Genomic DNA, 23,333 nt, shown 5'->3' on the forward strand with positions numbered 1-23,333 from the left:
AGACCTTGCTCTTTATTTCTCATTTCTATATTGGCTTCATTTTTGGACTATACCCTTACAGACAAAAATGATAGGCAACAGCTCCAGCCTTCACATCATTTCTCAGTAACATCAGCCATAAAGTAATACCTTTAAAATGTCAAACAATTAATATAATATACAATGCAATACAATGCAATAAAATTAGAAATCAGTATAAGAACATTCAGCTCTGCACTTATTAGTAAACTAAAAGATACACTTCAAAATAAATAATGGTTCAAATAGTAAGTTCATAATCACTGATGATATTCTTCTGCTTCTGATTAGGATATAGAAAGTGAAAACTCCCTAACAAATAAAACCAGCCACATATATGCTACAAAAATAGTTTTTGAAAGTTATCAGAAGCCTTAAAGTATAAAAATACCAAAATAAGTTAAGGTTAAAATCCTTTCTAGGATAAAAGACCACTACTCCTATTTCCATTCCTGGTAGAAGGAAACTACAACATATTATCATTTTTTTCCCAAACAGTTAATATTCCTCTAATAAATTTACACACAAATGTTATATAATAAAAATAATAAGGATTTTATAAAATACTTTCCTAGATATTTACATTTCTGATGTTTTTCATTCCCTTCTGAAAATCTGGGCTTCCATCCACTCTGAGATTCTTTTCCTAAAGAACTTATTTTTTTTATCATTTCTTTTTTTTAATGTTTATTTATTTATCTTTGAGAGAGAAAGACAGAGCACAAGCCAGAGAAGAGCAGAGAGAGAGAGACACACACAGAATCCAAAGCAGGTTCCAGGTTCTGAGCTGTCAATGCAGAGCTCAATGCAGGGCTGGAACTCACAAATTGTGAGATCATCACCTGACCAGAAGTTGGTCGCTTAACTGACTGAGCCACCCAGGCGCCCCTTTTATCATTTCTTATAAAACCTGAATAACGATACTCTACTGTAGGTTGTATACCACATATTTCTATTCTCCCCAAAGAAGGCATGAACATATGAGAAAAATCAAGAACAGATGACCAAGGTAATAGACTTAAATACAACTATTTCAATAATTACAGTAGGTTTAAAAACATTTTGATGTTTTTTATTTTATTTTTGAGAGAGAGAGAGTATGAACAAGGGAGGGGCAGAGAGAGAGGGAAGCAGAGAATCCAAAGCAGGATCCAGGCTCCAAGCTGTCAGTACAGAGCCTGACAGGGGCTTGGACTCACAAACCACGAGATCATGACCTAAGCTTAAGTTGGACGCTTAACCAACTGAGCCACCCAGGTGCCCCTAATGACATTAGCTTTAAAGGAATAAACACTTCCATTAAAAGGCAGAGATTGTCAAATTGAACTTAAAATGTAAGATACCTTGTTTTCTATTTACAACACTATAAAGCTATAAAGATCCTTAAAAAGCTAAGACAGTTTGAAATAAGAAATTTAAGAGACATGCCCCATCTTTTTTCTAGCTTATTTAAAGCTACAAGAACAATGTGTTAGTGTTGGTTAATTAAGGAAATTCTGAGCAAAATCTACACCAGAAGAAGTCTGCTTGAGTGGGGATTAGGCACCTTTTTTGGCCAATATATTGAAGTGATGGAGTGGCCATCATCTGGCAACCATAAGATGATGAGGAAGAAAAGCCAACATACTTAGAATAATGCAGCAGAAAGATGTCTGAGCTTAATTTTCCTGATTGCATTAATGATCTGAAAAACCAATGCCAGCAACTGCTTAACTCCACACTTCTTATGTAAAAAAGAAATAAACCTCAATTATGTAATCACTGTTATCAAGAATTCTTGTGATTGCCATCAAACCTATATCTAACTATCCTACTGTCTAAAAAGGGAGGTGGAAGCTAAACAACAGTAACCTTCCATTCCCCTGGCACCATCTTGACAACATTCACAGGTTTGATAATTCCAAAGAATGAGGCAGACAGGACAAAGGGATTCTCTGTGCAAGTGGTTTACAAATTGGCACCATCATTTTGGAGAACGATTTAACACCAATTTAGTAAAGGAGTTGAAAGTCAGGTATATCCTACCACACAGAAGTTAATCTTCAATTCTCTAGAGCAACACTCTCATATTGATACGAAGAGATAGGTGGGAAATGTTTATTGCAATGCATTGCTCTTAAGAGTAAATAATTGGAGGCACGTCTGGATGGCTCAGTCGGTTAAGTGTCCGACTTTGGCTCAGGTCATGATCTCAGTTTGTGAGTTTGAGCCCCATGTCTGGCTCTGTGCAGACAGCTCAGAGCCTGGAGCCTGCTTCATATTCTGAGCCTCCCTCTCTCTCTGCCCCTTCCCCAGCTCACTCTCTCTCTTTCTCTCTCTCTCTCCCTCAAAAACAAATAAACATTAAAAAAAGTTTTAAAAAGATTAAATAATTGGAAACCTTCTGTATATCCACCAATTAAAGACATGTTAAAATAAATTGTGCTATAGTACTGTGGTAAGACAGTATTCAACAGTTGAATGAATTAGATGTGTATGTATTAAATACATAAATCTGGAAAACATAATTTTGAGTTACAAAAAAAGTAACATGTTGAAGGATGCATGTGAAAGATATCATTCATGGAAATTCTTAAATTACACAATCATATATTGTTTATGAACACACAGATTGCACTGAATTGCTAGTTGTTCCTTGAAATTCATTCTCCCTTCTTCATAGTGGAAAGAATTTTAACTGAAGATAGCCACTGAATAGACATTACATTTTTCTTTTTTTAATAGTTCTTTTTATTTATTTTTATTTTTTTAATGTTTATTTATTATTGAGAGACAGAGCATGAGCATGGGAAGGGGCAGAGAGAGAGAAGGGGACACAGAATCTGAAGCAGGCTCCAGGCTCTAAGCTGTCAGCCCAGAGCCCAATGTGGGGCTCGAACTCACAAACTGTGAGATCATGACCTGAGCCAAAGTCGGAGACTTAACCAACTGAGCCACCCGGGCACCCCGACATTACATTTTTCTACTTTTCCTATTAGAACCTGAGACAGCTTTTATTTATGTTGAAATATTTATTGATATTTATCATACTAAAAATTAAACTCAAGGCATTACAAATATAATTTCATTATAAAAAGCATAATAAATTTTTATATTAATATATTATTATATGAAAAATAGCTTAAAAATAGATTTTAAAAATATAATGTTTTTATTTATTTTTGAGACAGAGAGAGACAGAGCATGAGTAGGGGAGGGTCAGAGAGAGAGGGAGACACAGAATCCAAAGCAGTCTCCAGGCTCTGAGCTGTCAGCACAGAGCCCGATGCAGGGCTGGAAATCAAGAACTGTGAGATCATGACCTAAGCCTAAGTCAAACGCTTAACCGACTGAGCCACCCAGGCGCCCCTAAAATAGATTTTTTTAAATTAAACTAAAAAACTATTGAACTAAATAAATAAATAAAAATGAATTCATTGAAAAAGTGGCACACTTACTTTTTTTTAATGTTTATTTTTGAGAGAGAGAAACAGAGCACAAGCAGGGGGAGAGGCAGAGAGAGAAGGTCACAGAATTAGAAGTGGGTTCCAGGCTCTGAGCTGTCAGCACAAGATCCCAATGCGGCCTCTAACCCACAAACCATGAGATCATGACCTGACCTGAAGTCAGACACTTAACCGACTGAGCCATCCAGGAGCCCCAACATTTTTGAAAATCTTTTTAACATATGACTTTATTCAAGACAAATATAGTCTCATTTGTTTCTACATTCAGTCTATACTAATATTGTTTTTTTAAGATACATAAAGAAAAATTGGTCTGATGCAGATACATAGTTGGAAAAAGGCAGAGAAGATTATGGACACCTCGGAAGAATCCCAGCGACTCCAGGAACCCAGCTTACACTTTCACAACTGCTACTTTAAAGATAGTGAAATAGCCATATCCCATGGTTCAAAGCAGACTGCCTACCCTGTACCTTCTACCATCCTATAAACTGCTTTGAGAGAGAAATAAACTTCGATCTTCTTTGAGCCACTGCCTTTTGGGAACTCTTGGTTAGGGAAGCTTAGTTAATACCCCTTGTAATAGACAGATGCATAAGCGCAGTAGAAGATGTGATCTGGAAATATACACACCCACCACAAATCATAATTCAGGAAGGGTACAAAGGGACTGAAAGTTTATCTGTAATGTTTTCTTCATTCTCAAAATGTATTTGAAGAGAATATGGCAAAGAATCAACCTTTTTTAAATATGCATAGTGAGCACTTGGTGATTATGAGGTTATTTTCCATATATCTGAACACTTTTATGAAAAAAAAAAAGAGTGTTTTTTGGGGATCCCAGCATAAGACACTTGAATCTGTATTTAACTGCATGTGTCATTATGCTCTCAAAGGGGAGAGGTGAAGGTCTCAACATATTTCCTTAAAAACATAAGTTCATTGAGCCTATTAAATAATATAATTCTATAATTACACATATGTTTTGAGAGAAATTAAGAGAATGAAAATAAAATGTTTGCCTAAATGAATGCATTGAAATTCTTTTACACTCTATTATATTTACTTTAAGTTTCTTAAATAAGAAGCATATTTTCCTAGGGTTGGCATGTTAGCATACACTTTCGTGGTATTACTGATTTAATGTTCAGTTTTAATCTTCAGTTTTAATCTGAAGATTTCAAAGGAATTTACAATTAATAGTAATCTTACATATTACAGGCATTTAAATTTGGAAACCATGTTAAAATCCACTATTTTCTAGAACAGTAACAATAACCTTGTTCATTAGATAGGACAAGAATTATTAATATATGATGGGGAAACTGTGACCTGTAGGGTAATGTGATAAATGTGCAAGGCCAAATAGCAAGTTATCTTCTGCATGTAGATGTCAAATAAATTTTTCATATTAACCTTCCTTCTCAAACGCCTTCGTTTGAAATTTTCCAACACATTTTCCCTCACTTCCCATCAGCCCAAACAAGGTTGCTTGCCATTCCGAACCAACAATCACTGGCAAAAGGGAGAGAGAGACACTAGCCAAAAACAAAAAAACAAAAAAACAAAAAAACAAAAGTTAGTTCTAAACTAATCAAGTTCCATTTTCTGGGATTGTTGAAGGTTGGGAGCCACCCTCTCTGAGCACACTGCTACCTGGTGCCAAAACCAAAACAATTTCTCTTAAGAAAAATAAAGAGAAATGGCCACTGGGGGAACACCTAACAGTGTCTTCCACAACAATCCTAATGTGCTTTTATTTAAATTCTTCTTTTGTGCTAGGTGATGTAAGGCAGGAAAAAGAAGTCCAGGATGCAAATGCTGCCCTCTAATTATGTTAATGAGAGGATTTCCACCATTCTCCCAAACTCCTTGAATTTCATTCATCTTTCTTTAGTTCCTTTGAAAACACCAACCAGTTTGTTTTATATACATAGTCACATGGCTAGAATTTTGCCAAAAAAAAAAAAAAAGGGAGAGAGAGAGAGACATTTACACTCATTTAGATCAGTTAAATTTCATCCACTGATTGTGAATTCTTTGAGAACAGGAGTTTAAACTCTTTTCTTTACCATTTTATTTCTAGAGACCCAGCCAGTGCCTTGCACATAACCTGTGTTCAACATGTCTTCTAAAATGTTAAATCTTATAATTTCATACCACTTTTCATCACCTCCTTTTCATCTCCACTGAAACTCTCCCTTCTAAATAGAAAGATGTATTTCCCCATAAAGTATCAAGGTAATAAGCCATTCTTATGTAGTATTGATTTTGTGCCAAGCACTCTTCCAAATATTTTATTTACACTCTACGTATAGCCACTCCCCAACCCCCAGTCAAATGAGTAGGAGGAATCACCCAGAACAGCCTGAGTCTGGAAGTTATGAAGTCACTGTGTTCTGGGCATCTTTAGACTCAGAGCTTGCAATCACAGAGAGGAAAACAAATGCCCTACAAAAAAAAATAATAATAATAATCCTACCTATATGTTACCACCACAGTGAACAGACAGTACAGAAGAGAGACAAATGACATCGAGAAAGATTCCCTTCTCGCCTCAATTCATAAGCCCTGCAATGCCACCCCCCTTCACCCAGTGATTCGTGTCCAGAGAACTCAGTGGGCCAGGCAGTTACCTCACACTAGACACAGGACACCCATGGCTGTGGAAAGTCCCCTGAAGTCACTGGAACATACACAAGAGTGTGTGTCTATGGATATAAATATAAAATGCTTCACTCACCTCGGCCCCCAAAAATCTGCCCTTATTTGTCAATGCTACCTTGGCTGGGTCTGGAGGGCAAGGAAAGCAGAACATCTTGAGCAGCTGATGCTCCAACAGATGCAGGAGAGGCACGTGTGCTAGAGATGGGGAAGAAACTGGCATGTATGTCTATATCCTCACCTTCACCGTCCTCAGAGTCCTGCTGGCAGATGCCTTTTTCCCAGGAAGTTCCCAATACTTTCTGTTGTTTCCCCCCCCCCCCACCCGGCTTAGTTGTTCCCTATAAAAATAGTATTATCTCAATTTCTAAAAGGCAAACTGGAGAACAGAAAAAAAAATCACTTAGTTTTCTTCCCTATGTTTTTACAAATTGACTTGTAGTTTGTCTCTAGCTTTTGTTCTAAACATAAAACAGCAATACGGAAAAACATCCATATGATATCTAGAGGGATCATATAATCTGATTGATTCAGGAAAATTTTGAGATGGAAAGGGAGCTAAAATTCATTACACAGATTTTTGAAATTTCAATTTGTTGATGGATAAATTACTTACATGACATTGATGTACCTAAAAATGGTACTATTCAAAACGTATTTTCAAAAATAGAATTTGCCCTAAAAAATTCAAGTATCAGGTATTTATGTACATTAAAGTATTTAAAGTTACATTGAAATATTTTTTTAAAACTTCTTTAATTACCTGAACTCAACAAACTAATGAATAATTATTATTTTTGTATGATATAATGAATAATTATTATTATTGTATAAGTTCACAACTACTAATTGTCTTAGTTGTATCTGTTTATAATACCATGATAGTGGTGTTTCTTGAATAATTTATTTTATTCAGTATGATATAATTTTAACTTTTTCAGACCATTGGCTGAAATATTTCCCCAGACTTGCATTTTACTATTAATACATTTTAAATTGTTGACATTTTCAGTTGAATCTTCTCTATAGACAATTTTTTTGACTGAGAAAATATTCCCTTCAGAGCACGTGAAATATTTCATAAGCTCAATGCAAAATTTGAGAAAAAGGGGAATATTCTATTCTACTTCATATAAAAATGTGTTAATATTTCAGCCATGTATCTTCAAAGATATAAATATTTTTACAAGCCAAAACTCATTATGTAAGTTGTCTCTTTTTTTATTTTGTTGAAAGTCTTACCAACCTTAGATACAACAAAATAAAGGTCCTTCTCAATTTTATTTCATTCTAAACCAGAATATAAATATATTCAATATAAATAAGAGCTTCATTAAAAATGAAAAATCTCTTTCCACAAGTTTACCTCTTCTTAAACACAATTCAATAATTCTATAATTAATTTTTTTGATTTACACAATTTGTACTTTCATCGTTTGTTTTCTTCCTGTCTGGCTTTTATAGGGATAAATGTCAACATTTTCCTTTTTGTAAACTTTACTTTCAGTAATTCCATTTCTCCAAAAGTTTCAAAGCTGAAGTTTTTAAATGTTCCTTTCACTGCATACTTACATGCGAAATTTTCAAGCTGATTTTGAATGAGATGCAAGCAAAATATATACGTCTCATTTAGAAAAGTTCAATGCCATCACAGGATACTTAGGTTCATTTGCAAAATGCTTCTTACAAATTCAAATATTTCAAAAACTCAATGGGTCACAAGCAGCGCAAAGAGAAAACCTCAGATTGCCGTGCCGCAGTATTCTTTGTTTTTATATTCAACGTCAGCTTTCTCACAAATTTCTCTGTCTAAAGGGGGCACTTTGACTTAAACATTTCTTCATCATAAGACATGTAAGCTATGTGGACATTTTTCCACTGTGCAAGCAATAGTGTCACGGACATGCCCATCTGCCTTCCTGGGCCGTCTCGTCCTCACTGCTTGAACCGTCGTGGGGGTGGCATCAAGCTGATGGCTGCAGATCTTCCGTGTTTTAGTCTCCTGCCCTCCATGGAGATGAAAGCAGGCCATGACTCCAGCTGCCTTTGCATTTCCCCATGCTCAGTTGGGCATTTCTAAAGCAACCCCCCACATCTCTGCACACAATGGTATAGTCAGCTCCAGGATGGGGAAGGGAAGACTGGGATTTGCTCTTGGTTTCTTTTTTCCTCTCACAACCACTGGTGCTGGCAGGGATGGGTTTCCCCTCTTCGTCTTCCTAAGTGACCAGTGTCTTCCTTAGACACAAAGATGTCGCCAAGTCTTCCAGGCCTTCATGCTAGAGTAGGAGATGGGGAATTCAGAGACCTTTCTCTCTCTTAGCAAGACTGGCTTTACATCTCCTTATTATCCTCTGGACATAAAATTCCTATGTGGGTTGTCAGAAACCGAATACTAACTTTTACTCTCTCTGCATGGCTGTTGTATCCATCCTAATTACTCTATGTTCCACTCTGCATCCCCATCAACAGTAAATGAATGCTTGGGTAAAAGTCAGGCATATGAAAATGGAAAAGAGATAAGCGTATCCATACATCTTCCAAATCATCACCCCCTCTTTCAATATGTTACTGAAGGAATAGTTAGTGGGTCGGGACACTTGGGTGGCTCAGTCAGCTGAGCTCCCGACTCTTGGTTTCCACTCAGGTCATGATCTCACGGTCAAGGGATTGAGCCCTGAATCAGCACTACCTGAATCAGCTTGAGATTCTCTCCCTCTTTCCCTACCCCTCTTCCCAGCTCACACTCTCTCTCTCTGAAAAAAAATATATATGTAATTAGTGGGTCAAAGTAGGTATGTATGAATGTCATCAGATGATATTGACAAGCTGAATTATAAAAGAATTTCCTATGAATGACAGTGCTAGTTTCACTGTGTCCTTGTGAGGATTACCATTTTGAAAAATTTTTGCTAATTTCAATTCAAAAAATAATTAAGGAATAATCTTTAGATTTCTTTAGTTTCATTTTTTATTTTAACCTCTAATTCTGCAGGCAAACTTGAGCTCAGGAGAGATGCAATTTAATAACCTGATCTGGGGATATAAAATGACAAGGCACTGAGCAAAACCAGAACGAAGAGACTTTTGTTACTAAGATCAACAGCTTTTTCGAATTTCACTGTCATTTGAAAACAGGCTTGATTACCTGGGTGACTAGTCTGACTACTTAGCAATGAAATGATTTCTTAGATTTGCTTAGCTCTTTCAGGTCTCCAAAGTTGTTGCCATTTTAAGTAAATGATTTTACATTTCTGTGAATGCTATGAAGTTTTATTAATTCCATGTCATAGCCGAACTGAGAGCCAGAGAGAGGTCTTCAGCGATTTGCTCAAAGTGGACAGAAAGAGCAGAATGAGAGGGAAGGTCAGTCTAAATTGGAATTCTGGCTCTACCATTAACTGGTTCTGTTATATCAGAGAATTTCTTAACATCCCACGCTGTTTCCTCATCTGCCAATCAAAACTAGTAAAGTTCACCTCCGGGCTGTAATAAGGGATAAATATCACAATACTTATAAAGGGATTTTTGTTCCAAACTTGAAAGGGAGCAGCCTGTTAATGAACGATTATTCTCATTGAGGGACAGGACAGTTGCTCATTCTCTTATAGTCCATTGCCTTTTCTTTTCCTTTGAAATAAATCTTTTTACATTTAGAACAATGACTGACTGCAATACCTCTTGTGAGGCCAAGGACTAGCAGAGATAAAGAAAGAAAAATCACACCAAAAGGGATTCTACATTTGAATTTACCTTACAAAATAATAGAATCATAAAAAGCAAGAACTAGAAGAACAATGCATGCGAATCTGTCTAACTACCGCATGAAACATAGGTGTGGAAGGAAAAGAGCTGGCCCAGAGTTCCACAGGGAGTAAACTGCAATCAGTATTTCTTTTAGAGCCCTGGTCTCTGAAATCAGATCCAGGCCTTTCAACACAATGTGCATTTTCTCCTTCTCAAACCGGGCAAGAAGAGCCATAGGTGTTACCAGTGAAAAATGAAGAGATGCCAAAATGCCAGCCAACCCCGCACACTGAGTGGGGATCCACTGAGTGCCAGTGCCTGTCCCAAGCGCTCTGGGGGATAGGGCTGAGTAAGGCATGGTCACTGCTCTCTTGTCTAGTGGCGGAAGCAGGCACACACACAAGTAACTTGATTCCAAGGCAGAATGTGATAAGTGTTATCTTAGATCAGTGGAGGAGACAGGTCACACGACTGGAATAGCATGAAGTCAGGCCTGAGGCTGAGGCCATGCTGTTATTTAGGAACGCTATCAGGTTCATCTCACAGCTTGGCAATGGTCCCAAAACCCTGTAGCTTCTTGTCCTGGGTATGCTGGGTCATAGGATGTTCCACTGCCTCTCCTGGAGCCTACTGTGAAGGCCCCTGGATCTGAGAGTGTGTAAAGACAGGTATAAAGAGAGGTTTGTTCCACTTTTTAAAAATAAATGATCCTAGAATGCCTGGCACAACAGAAAAAAAAAAAAACATGGCTGCTTCAAGGTTACCTCTCTTCTCTCTTCCCAGCGTGTCAGGAGGTGGCAAATGTCAGAGCCTCCAGTTTCCTCTCCATTCAGGAAGTGAACAAGACCAAAAATATTAAATTTGTTTATTTTTCTAGGCTAGTTCTTATCTCATTCAGTTTTGCCTTAGCTGTCTGCAGTTCTGTCTTGCCAAAGGGGACAGTGAGGTTCTGGAGGACAGAGCCCCTCTGACTCACCTCAGCTCCCACGGCACCCAGGGAAATCTTTATTGCATTAAATACTCGGTCAAGTGCAGCTGACTTGAACTGACTCTTCTGCTATTCCTTTAACTCTTCCCCATTTCCCCACTTGCTGACAACTTTTCCAAAATGGCTTCAAATGCAGAGTTAAAAGAGAAAGAAAAGATCTTTCTCTAGAGAATATTGCATTGTGTTAAACAGGTTGCAAAAAAAAAGCAAGGGTGAGGAGAGGAACTAACTTGGATAAAAAAGGGAAAGAGGACTTGAGTGAAAGCCCAGAGGTCTGAGCTCTGCCCTGGCTCCATCTGTCCGTAGGCTCACTCTTCCCCTCCCTGAGCTTCAGCCTCCTCAGCTGACACACAGCAGGGCTGAGTAGGTTTATTGCCAAGACTTCATTTATTTTGAGTGCTCTATCATGTTAATTATGATTGCTTTTTACACCATTTGCAACAGTAATAATAGTGGTCCAATAATATAAAATTTACAAAGCACTTACAGATTCACTATTCTCAAATATCTAATGAAGAGGGAGAACGATAAGCTGAGAAGCCCTCCGTTCCAAGCCCTCTCTGAAGCAGACTTGACCTCTAGAGCTTAGTCTGGCCTAGATCAGATTTCTGTGGTCACACTCTGATCCAAACCAATTGGTAGGGCTTTGGAATGGATGAGGCATTGCTGTGAATGCGTCCAAGAGACCCACAACATTGTGCTTCTACGTGTGCTGGCCACACCCACCAACCAGAGCTCAAGGAAGGCTTCAGGCAGAAGACCCTTCTCTCTTCTTTCTCCTTTACTCAGTCCTCACTGCCTACTTCTCATGTACACTTACGGCTTTAATCACCGCCTACTAGTGATGATTATCAACTCAGGAAGTCTAACCTGAACTGGGCTTTTGGCTACCAACCCATTTTTCTAACTAACTCATCAACATCTGTATTGTGTCCTTGAAACTCCGTGTGATCCACTCCATTGTCATTGACTTTCATCCTATCATCACCTCTTCCTGACTTCCCTGGCTCCTTCTGCATCTGCCTTGTTAACTTGGCTCAAAACTTCTGGTTCAGCTCTGATTTCTTTTCTTGGTCTTCTATTGCTAATCAGCGGCCGAGTCCGGCAGGTTTTCCCCTGGCAGTATCCTCCCCTGCCATACTTAGGTCTCATCATTGCTTACTGAGACAAATTCTTAACTTTTACAACTATTCTTCCTGGGCTATGAAACTAGCATACACTCTTTTCTAATCATGCTGCGCCTCTAGTCAGAAACACCAAGAGGCCCTTCACTGCCCACCACATAGGCCATTTTTTTTAACAATGGTATTCAAGGCCTTCCACCGTCTGGTGCAATCAGCTTTCCCGGATATGTATCCTGCCACTAAGTGAATTGTGCATTATTCTCTGTGCATGCTCTCCCTTGCCTTTTATTTCTGTAACACTGTCAAGTTGTTCAGAATGTCCTGCCCTATTTCTCCCCACCATTCTTAGTAAAACATAATTCCATGTTTCTACTTTTTCCAAGGTGTAGCTTGCATGGCCCCTCTCCCATTACACATTTCTCAGGTCAGATGTGTATGTTCTCTGTCTTCTGAACCTGTCTTTTTGTCTTTTTCTTTGTAAGAAAAGCACAGATCTTATTTTGCCTTGTTCTTTGACCATTTGTGTGGGAGCACGCTTCCAAAATGTTTTTTTGTTACCCCAGGTTGCGTGTCAGTGTGCATCACTGGGGAATTTGACACAGCAAAGAGCTCACTACAGCTTAGACTGAATGGGGGTTACAGTGAGAAATCAGAAATATAAGGGACATGAAAGAGAGGAAAGAAATCGAGAGCCATCATGGTCTTTTATCTATGATTTAAACCATGATTTCAGCTTGGAGGATACAGTTATAACACAGATACCCTGCACTGACTTTCATAGAAATGCTGTTTTTACGACAATCACAAAATGCTAGAATCGGGTGGAACTCATGAAAAGGTGAAGTTTGATGCAAGGGAGTAATTTACTCCAAACCACAAATTTCAGTCAGCAGCTGAACTAGGATGGGAGCCATTTATCCTGATACCTAGGCTAACCTATATCTACTATTATTCTTCTCACTAATTTTTACCCAATTAACTATAAGAATGTGGAAGGCCAGAATGTCTATATTTAAGTAATATTGATCTTGGACCAATAGGTGATCGATTGGATCTCCAAAGCTCACCCCAAGTTCTCCCCTTACCACAGGCAAATCATATGACACTTAACTGTATGTAACTTCCAGACAGGAACTGGAAGCTTCTGGTGCACAGAGCCTCTCAGACTCCCCTGTTTATCTCATAGCACCTAAAAGATGCTCTGCCTTATTAAATATGCAAGCAGTGATCAGTTGAATTGATACAATCTTCTGCTGTTCCACAGTTCTTTTCTATGCCTCAGCTTTTATTATAATTACCAAGGGGTCTCTGACCTGAACTTGCCAGGTAAAATTCCTCTTGCAAAATGTTGCATTTGTTCCATGCAATCCTAATAGTCTTTCAACCCCCTCGCATAAGAATCTGGCTCCTCAACCCGAAAACTCTGGCTTTGGGACATGAAAGGAGTACACTGTGCCTACCTAGTCAGCCCTTAGTGCAGGGACAGTGTGTGCCCTGGGCCAGAACCTGGCCCGCTACCTCAGCATCTGCACCTGAGCCAGGGGAGCAGAAACGTGGCCACCTGGTCCTTACCCTCTCCTTCCACCTGACAGGAAGATGGTTTAAGCTTTCTCTTGCACAATGTACTGGAGGCGGAGGAGGAAGGCAGACGAAAAGAACGGGTCAGGCTGATTTCATCAGCCAGCAGCCGGCATCAATATTTCTCAAAGATGTTTGGCAGCCTACACACAGCGTGCTCAGGCAGAGTCCATGTAGCAGGACACATGAGTAGTGGCCTCCTTTCCTCTTTTCACCTCTCTTTCTCCTGGCCCCAGGCAAGGATGTTTTCTTTTTTGGAGCATAAATTGAATGTGAACAGTCTATGGACTTAATTTCAATTAACATGGAATTTTCTTCAATACCAAGTTGTTAACACTAGATCTTTAGAAAGAAGTATGCCATGCATTCCCCCTCCTTTAAAAAAAAAAAAAAATGCGTGTGTGTGTGTGTGTGTGCACACAATAGTAATATGCTCCCTATAGAAATTTTGGAAATTTTATTATATATGTGTATCTGTTTATATACATATAAATATGCCTATAGTCAATGGATCATTTGATATAAATAATTTATAATTTTCACCTAAACGTGTATTAAAAATTTTAGTCCATGCTAGTAAATTTTCTTTCACAGCATGATTCCTTGGTCGCATAATACTACATCACAGATCTATAACAAAATGTACTTAGTGTTCTACATTGTTGGATATTGGGACCTCTTTTCCTGGTTAGTGTATACAGCACCTTGATAAATATCTGGTACAAAATCTTTTTCTGTTATGTGTATTCATATTCATTTTCTTAGACAGAGTTCTTTCCACTTCATGAGATATGACACCAAGTTTGAATACCCAAATTTACCCAGCAGATCACAGATTGGACTGTGGGAGGTCGAGGCAGCTTGGGAAGAACGAAGAAGCAAAGAACGGAAATACAATTACCCATCTTCTGGGCTCATTATAATCCACAGGTTACCGTTTCCAAAATTCCTGCATATTAAACAACCTACCCCAGGACTCTCTCAGATGTTAATTGATCCATAGTTTCAATCATCCCTTTAATTATAGTCCTAAAGCACACAGAGACCCATGTGGATCAGTACATCAGCCATGACAAGTTCAACTAGCATCATTCCACAGGTGAAAGTAATTAAAGAAATTTCATTCTTCACTTTCATCCATAGGTGGATTTAAAAGGGACCCGAATAACCAATCCACAGCAACACTTAACAAAAAATTTCAGTCACTCTACTCCCCGCTACCACTCTACTACTCTACTGCTCTAATACCATTCTCTTAGGCTCTTCAGCACATACATCATTTTAATCCCCTTCCTAGCAAGAAGAATCTTGCTTCATTGGAAGAGAGAAAAACGGGAAAGAAAGTGCAGGATTCTATTTGGTGGATCAGGGTAAAGAACTGAGTGTTAGTCATGTTTGTCCTGTCACATAACCAGTCCTCAAATATTTACTGAAACTGGACAAGTTCCTAGAGGGAATATGAATTGAAGAATAAAATCTCTATTATCAAGAAGTAGAGGGGCACCTGGGTGGCTCATTCGGGTAAGTGTCTGACTTCAGCTCAGGTCATCATCTCATGGTTCATGAGTTCAGGCCCTGCATCAGGCTCTGCACTGACAGGGTGGGGCCTGCTTGGATCCTCTGTTTCCCTCCCTCCGTCCCTCCCCACCTCTTCCCTCCTCTCTCTCAAAAATAAACAAACATTTGGGAAAAAAAAAAAAAAAAAGTAGAACTAACTAGTTGAGGAGGCTAACAAATAATAAACTATCTGACAAGAGGATTGGTCTTCCATTACAGAAAGACAAAGATTGTTGGTTACTGGTCACTCGTCTCTGTTGATTCAAATTGGGAAAGGGACAAGACCCAGATCTTCAATGTCATAAACAGCAATTTATTTAATAAATATGGGCAAAGACATTGGACACCTAAGCCAGATCATTAGATTTTTTAAATTTTTTTTTATTGTTTATTTATTTATTTATTTATTGAGAGACATAGCCAGACAGGGAGGGGCAGAGAGAGAGAGAGGGAGTGAGAGAGAAACCCCAAGCAGGCTCCACGTTGTCAGTACAGAGCCCGATGTGGGGCTCAAACTCTTGAACTGTGAGATCATGACCTGAGCTGAAACCAAAAGTCAGATACTCACTCAGCTGAGCCACCCAGATGCCCCTAGTTAGATTTTTTTTAATGTTTGTTTATTTTTGAGAGAGACAGAGACAGAGAGACAGAGAATCGAAAGCAGGCTCCAGGCTGTGAGCTCAGCACAGAGTTCCACACAGTGCTCGAACTCATGAACCCTGAGATCATAACCTGAGCAAAAGTCTGAGGCTTAACCGACTAAGCCAACCAGGTGCCCCTAAAATATAGTTAGATTAATAATAGACTCATGCATGAAATGGTGAATAAGGAATTCAAGGAATTACATAAGCAACAAGTGTCAACATATTTTTTTTAATTTTTTTTTAACGTTTATTTATTTTTGAGACAGAGAGAGACAGAGCATGAATGGGGGAGGGTAACAGAGAGAGGGAGACACAGAATCCGAAACAGGCTCCAGGCTCTGAGCTGTCAGCACAGAGCCCGATGCGGGGCTCGAACCCACCGTCCTCGAGATCGTGACCTGAGCCGAAGTCGGACGCCTAACCGACCAAGCCACCCAGGCGCCCCTGTCAACATATTTTAAAATAGAAAGATAATGTTTGAGGGTTTCAGGAAGGAAAATGGGAGGAAATTGGAATTTGAAGGCGTTTTCTTTCCTTATAGTTCAAGTAAAGTTGCTAAGGGATATAGAATTAGAGTTGTAATAATAATCTTGAGGTAACACCACTTAAAAAATGAACTTGGACTCTACTTGTTTTTATTTCACAGGCACTTGGTGAGTATCTGCAGTAAGTTAGAAAATATGTCAAATTCTAGCGATAGGAGATTCATGAGACATGAAAGGTCAAGTTACTGTAGGGGAAGACAATAATTTTTGTATTTACTTGAGCTTATCACCTTAGTGACACATAATACTTCAAGCTCAACAAAGAGTTGGTAGGTTTGATACTACTCTCTCTAGCTTACCCATGAAAACAGAACAAACCACACCAAGATAAAAACAAAACTGAGTCAGGGTTTTTTACTTGCTCTAAATTACACAGGGCTCCAAACCATTTTCTTCATCCTGTACTCCCATTATTGCTACAGAATGTTTCATACAAATGAAATAAACTTTAGGTCTTCGATCAGCCATGATTAGTTATTCAGCTTAGTAATTGCCCTGATCATTTTCATATTTTATTTCTTAGATATTTGTCTTTTCCTTATTTTAGAAATTCATTATTCCAACAATTAAGTAACAGAGATCACAGCATCTGGGAATAAATTTCTGCTTTCTATGACATTTACCAAGAGCCAAGGAGTTGGCTTAGCTCATTAGTCAGCTCTGCATAATTTTCCATATATTTCATTAAATTTTGTACTGGAACATTAATTTTAATTTATTTGTTCATGACTTCATAACTTTAAATAAGTTTTAATCTAGTATTTTTATATTATTAAAATATGTATTAAAATAAGTACATAGCAAAAATAAAATGTGTATTATTAAAATATATAAAATGCAATTTATATTAAAATATAAATATGTAAGTTTATTAAATATATAAACTATATTATCATATAATTATATTATATACTGTATATAAATATTAATAAGTATTAATAATACATAATTTGTTGATATATAGTATCTTATTTGTTATAAGATATAATGGGTAATTTTAAGAATACATTTTTTAAATGTCTGATAGAAATTAAATGACTATAAATGTACTTTTTGTATGTATATTAACAAGTGAACAAGAAAGATCTCCGATATCCAAAGATTTGACAACTGGTATAAAATTTAAAGACAGACGATCACAGTTTTAGGAAATGTTTTTGGAGAAACCATTGTATACCAGGTATGGTCGACACTTCTGCACACCTTGCTGCATTTAATTCTCAAAACAAGACTCAGTTGAGTTCTAATCCCTATTTCACAAATGAGGAAATGCTCTCAGAGATGTTTTTGAGCTCAGCTAAGATCATGCATCTGGCAAGCGGGAGAACCAGGATGTGTCTCAATGAATTACTTCTATCCCAGCAGTGGGAAGTGGGAAAAGGAGGAGGCATCCACGACATTATTGTCTTGTGTTGCTTGAGTTGGTCACCATGACCGACCTACCGCTACGAATGAAATGTTAGCACCTCCCACTGTCCTCTACTTATTTGCTGGTAGAGCTCAATTTTGGAGGTACATTACGGGGGAAAAAAAAAAAAAAACAGTTTTAAGTCCATTGCTAGTGTAACTAACTTAATTTGTCTTCCTTATGGATTTGCTTTAACTCAGCAACTGATTTCAGCTGTTCTTATGCTAATGTGTAGCCTCATCATAGAGGACACCAGCAGTCTTTCACTCTCACTCTCACCATTTCCACCCCCACAATGTACTTTTTTCAATAAAACAAACCTCCTAACAGAAGGTACTTGTGAGATTCCCATCTCAAATAATACCATCGATTGATAAAATGGCATCTTTCTTCTGATGAACCTAAAAGATTCTTGCAAACATTATTAATAACAATACAGTTTCACTCAATACTTAGGGCATAAACTGGAGGGCATGATATCTACCATTTATTAAGCATACTGGATGCATTTCAGGCAATTCCCTTTTCATCTTCACAGCTGGGTATCATCAACACACAGGCAAGGAAAGGAAACTGAGTCCAAGCTGAGAAGGAACTCACCTGAAGTCATACAACTAGTTAGTGGTAGAAAAGATGCAATGTCTGATCCTAAAGTTAGAGAACCACGTACTATTTATAAGAGAGAACCACTTACTATTTATTGCTTAATTTTTCCCATCTTCCAAGTTTCTCATCTTTAAATGAGGGCTGTTAATAGCTGTCCTGCTTATTCCACAGGCTGTTTGAGGAGATCAAAGGAGCTAATGGATGCAAGTGAGACTATTTTGCTAAAAGCATGAAGCCACATGGAAATACAAGGTTTTCTCAGTCTATCTAATGCATCTCTCTTATAATTGAGTAGGGGCTTTAGTTTGCTTTGATGTAGCCACCAACCTTTCAGAGCAGCATTCGGACTACAGTTTGGTTTCAAGCTCAATGTAAAGGTAAACAGCAATGCATAATTAGTGTTTGGTATGTCTGACAAACCTACCCCACCCCATTCACAGCGGCCAATCTTGGATGAGGTGGTTATATTACTCCAGACTAAGGGCACCCAGTGTCTACCACACCTTAATTTAACTACATACAGTTAACATCACTTCGCATAGGGGAAACACTTCTTACATAATTTGAAAATGGTAAGGTGCTTAGACTACTAGAAAGTGTGCTTTATGAGTCAAAACCTAGATTTTATACATGGCTTTGTTACTAATTAGTTGTAAGTATTTAGGCTTTTCATCTTCCTGGGCCTCATTTTTCTCATCTATAAAATGGGAAGATTAGACTGGATAATGCAGGTACTTTGTGACTTAACCACCATTTGTTGGAACTTACCAAATGCCTATGCTTAGAGCTGGTGTCATAGAGACAGGTGAGACTATAATCCCTGCGTCAAGCGTCACAACATCTGGTGGGGGTGACAGACATAAACTAATAATAATTCAACATGGTGTCTCTAATGGCTCTTCCAGTTATATGAATGTGCCAAATGAATGTGTCCCCCCTTTTTCATAATGTTTGTGTGAGCACACACACACATACACACACACACACATCCTCATACAGGACCAAAATAATTACAGAAAAAATCAAGCAGAGACAGACTCCACAGAGCTAACCATTAATTAAAGAAGGGTTATCACAGAAGATAGAAGAATGATATTTACTCATTGGTTTCATTTCTAGTTACTTTGTCCATACCATGAGAGGTTTGTGAAAGGCTTGATGCACTTCAGTAAACCTTAGTGAAAAACTGTTTCCACTTAGTTTCATAATTACTCGGTCAGTTCTGAAGCTAACGGAATTCTCAGGTCTGCTCTGGGATGTCTTCTGTCATCACAGCAACCCAGGGAATGACTTTCCTTGATGACTCTGTTCCTTGTATGCAGGAAGAAATTTTGAGGATTCTCTAAGCACAATCACATTGCAGACTCAAGTCCCAGGATTCAGACTTAGAGGCTCTGAGTACTGGGTCTGTTACTGAATATATGTCTTATCTAAAAACAAACAAACAAACAAAAAAACCTGACCCTAGGCAAGTCACTTGATCCCTCTGGGCAAGAAGTTTGTTGTTTTTGTGTTTTTGTTTTTGTTTTTTTGCAATTGAAAAGTGGTGATCACTTTTGTCTACCACCTGGGAAGACTGGGAAATTCAAAATGCTTGCAGGCTTTAAAGAGTTTCAGACATGTTAGACTGGGGTATATGTCTGGAAACGTCAAATGAGAAAGAGCAGTAAGTGTTGGGAATGGGAGGTTTCAATAAATAACATGGCCCCATTAGTTCAGACCTACAGGGCCCTCGGAGATCATTTAGTCCCATATCCTCACTCTAACCATGAAGAACAAAGCCCATTAGAGGAAGGCCTAATTAAGACTTGTACCATATCATACTTGCACATATTCTAGCCAAGTAGTAAGAATTAGAAGTAACAATTACTCATACAGATATTTCATGAGTTCAGAAATGTTTAGGACAGTGACCGTTTCAATAATTTTTCTTTCATTTTATGTTTTGTTATTGCTACAGTACTTACACACACTACTGATTCACTGGGCAATTCCTTTACAGATTTAATTTTATGCTCCAGAAGTATTCTGTCTCAGGGCAAACTATCTCTCAAGGTAATAAGGCATAACATTATATATATTATGCATATATAAATATATATATGTATATATATATATATAATTTATATCTATAAGTACTTATTTTAGAAATACCCAGTCTTCTGAATTCCAATAACTGTAGATTTCCATAACTTCCATTAAGCTTTTACACTTGGAAGACAAATATATCCTGGTGCTATTTGGGGAAACTACCTGCCTCTAAACCAAATCAGGCATTTCCAACCTGCCTTCATTCACTTTATTCATTCATAGACAATTTCAAGAGAGAATTCTTGAGAATTCAAGAAGTTTTTAGAAAAAAAATTATCCATGAGTCTCCCACATTTCTGTTCTTCCGCTGAGCAGAGACACTAACTAGCCTTTATTCCAGAATATTTTTCAAGGATGTTCATGTTTTGAACAGCCTTGGAAGATGGTGACAGTGTCTCTATTTCAACAAAGGGAGGGCATGCTGTAGATCAATACAAAATAATCAGATCCCCTAAATTCAGAGTCCCTCTCCTGTAATGTACTCACTGTGGGGGTAGGTGTCACCAGGCCCTCTTTCTACTGCCTTTTAGGACCTGGGCCTCAGGGAACCAGTGTGAAAATGCTGACACAGGCTATTCTCTCAGTATAAGAAACTGTCCTTCTTCTCTGAAAAATAATCTCATATCCACATCCATAAACTATCGATATCCATAAACTGTGGCAGGCTAATTTTCTAGCTTACAAGTAAATCTCAGACCCTTTGTAGTTCTCAACACTGGTTATGGTTACTTACCAAAATACCTTCCATCAAAGAGAATCAGTTCAATCCCATGCCTATTTGATAAATATCGGTTTACAATATGCACAAGGTGATGCCAAACTGCCAAAGCAAGGTGAGAGGAAGTTTGGGAGAAGGTTTCCTAGATCTTTATAAATCAACCAGGAAGGGAAAGCCAAATGTGATGCTTGTAACCATTTTAGTCACCTTGCTTCAACCCTGGGGGTGACAAAAAACCCCACATGGAAAAACGTAGGAACAAAACTAGAGAGAAAAAGAACCATCCCTGACTCAAGGAGCTGCAGCCACTGTCACTGTGTTGGAGAATGTATTTCCTTATTGTTTATGGCAATTTGCTTCAGGCTCCTCTATGTTCTTTTACCCAAAAGCACCCTACTGATACAGTAGCCTCTGAGAAATGTCTCTTACTGACTCACCACGCATTCCTTCTTGGACTTACCAAAATGAGACTTCTCCACCACTACACTGACCCAGGTCACCAATTATTTTATTTAAATTCTTGTTATGCTAGACACACAGAAGAGAGCATAAAATGTGTAAGTAAAATTTAAAAATTAAAACCACAGCAAGCCAAAATCACCACTCATATTAAGTAAATAAAATATTCACAGCATCCCACCACAGAGACCTTTCCAAAATCACAATCCCTCCCTGTCCTTCTAGAGATAACTAGCCTTCAGAATTTTGTCATAAACACTTTCCTGCAGTTTTCATAGCTTTAGCCCCTAAGCATGTCTCCTTACAGTACAGTTTAGCTTTGCCTACTCTTGTTCTTTTTTTTTTTAAATATGAAATTTATTGTCAGATTGGTTTCCATACAACACCCAGTGCTCATCCCAACAGGTGCCCTCCTCAATACCCATCACCCACCCTCTCCTCCCTCCCATCCCCCATCAACCCTCAGTTTGTTCTCAGTTTTTAAGAGTCTCTTATGGTTTGACTCCCTCCCTCTCTAACCTTTTTTTTTTCCTTCCCCTCCGCCATGGTCTTCTGTTAAATTTCTCAGGATCCACATAGGAGTGAAAACATATAAATGTATTCATGTTTTATGCATTAAATGTAGTCATGTTTTATGCATTTTGTCCAGCTACTTTGCCCATTTCTATGTGTCATGCATCATAATTTTTGTGTAAAGCTTTCGTGTTTGCGTTTGCATTCATGTAGATTATCCCATTGCATCAATATGCCACCATTTATTTAACTATACTACTTTGGTGGGCATTTAGATTGTTTTTCGCTTGAGACTATAAAATTTCCACTACCACATTCTTGTAAAGATATCTGGGTACTTATTCCCCAAATATTTTTTTAGGTATATACCTAGGAGTGGAATTTCTGGATCACAGGATGTACATATTTTCCATATTACTACAAATGTCAAGTGTTTTCCAAAGTGGCACATCAATTTATACTCCCACTAAAGTATATGAGATTACCCATTGTAATGCATTCTCTGCAGCACTTGATATTGTAAAACTTTTAAACTGTTGATACACAATTGAGGTAATCTTATTGTGTTTTTAATTCGCATCTTTCTGCTTACTAATCAAGTGGAAGATCTTTTCACATGTTTGTAAGCCATGTGGTTGTGTTTTGTTGTGATTTGCTTGTTTAAATGTTTTGCCATTTCTTTATTGAGTGGTCTGCTTTTTAAAATGTATTCGTAGGAACTTCTATATTCTGAATACTGGCTCCAGATATGGTGGTACAAATATCCTCTCACATAATATGTGGCTTCCTTTTATTTTTGATATGGTATCTGGATGATATAAGGTCTAAATTTTAATACAGTCAAATCCATGACCTTTTTCTTTGTGGTTACTACTTTGGAGAATTTTTTTTTTTTTTAAGTGGTGAGAAATAATTTTCATGTTACACAGAGAATGCAAACATTTATTCTATTGCTCAATACGGTCTTCAGTTTGGTATACATTGCTTCAGTTTACAAAGCATTGCTGGGGTTTCTGGGTACCAGCCTTAGAGTGGCCCACAAGAGACCTGTCAGTCCTTGCTTCCTCTTCACAAGCAAAGCAGAGTGGTCCTCTGACTTGCCAAGGTCATGGTTATGGGTGGAGCTGGAATGGGATCCTGGTCTTAGGGTTCTTGTGTACTTCTTGACTCCCAGGGGAGTTACAGTGTCTCCCTAACAAAGGGGAGGTGTGGTGGGTTAGGATGGGT

The 23,333-nt window shown here is 38.1% G+C and overlaps 1 long non-coding RNA gene across 1 annotated transcript in view; it reads left to right on the forward strand.

Annotated features, from left to right (window-relative positions):
• Nucleotides 1-880: 880 nt before the first annotated feature.
• The window catches only part of LOC132682744 (uncharacterized), a 28,102-nt gene continuing 5,649 nt past the window's right edge, over nt 881-23,333 (forward strand). Inside the window, exons 1-2 of the long non-coding RNA XR_009611841.3 lie at nt 881-1,027; nt 18,497-18,702. This is a non-coding gene — a long non-coding RNA (uncharacterized LOC132682744). The remainder of the gene's footprint in view (nt 1,028-18,496; nt 18,703-23,333) is intronic.

This window comes from Panthera onca, chromosome C2 (genome assembly GCF_046562875.1).
Source record: "Panthera onca isolate mPanOnc1 chromosome C2, mPanOnc1 haplotype 2, whole genome shotgun sequence".
In the NCBI taxonomy this organism is placed as follows: domain Eukaryota; kingdom Metazoa; phylum Chordata; class Mammalia; order Carnivora; family Felidae; genus Panthera; species Panthera onca.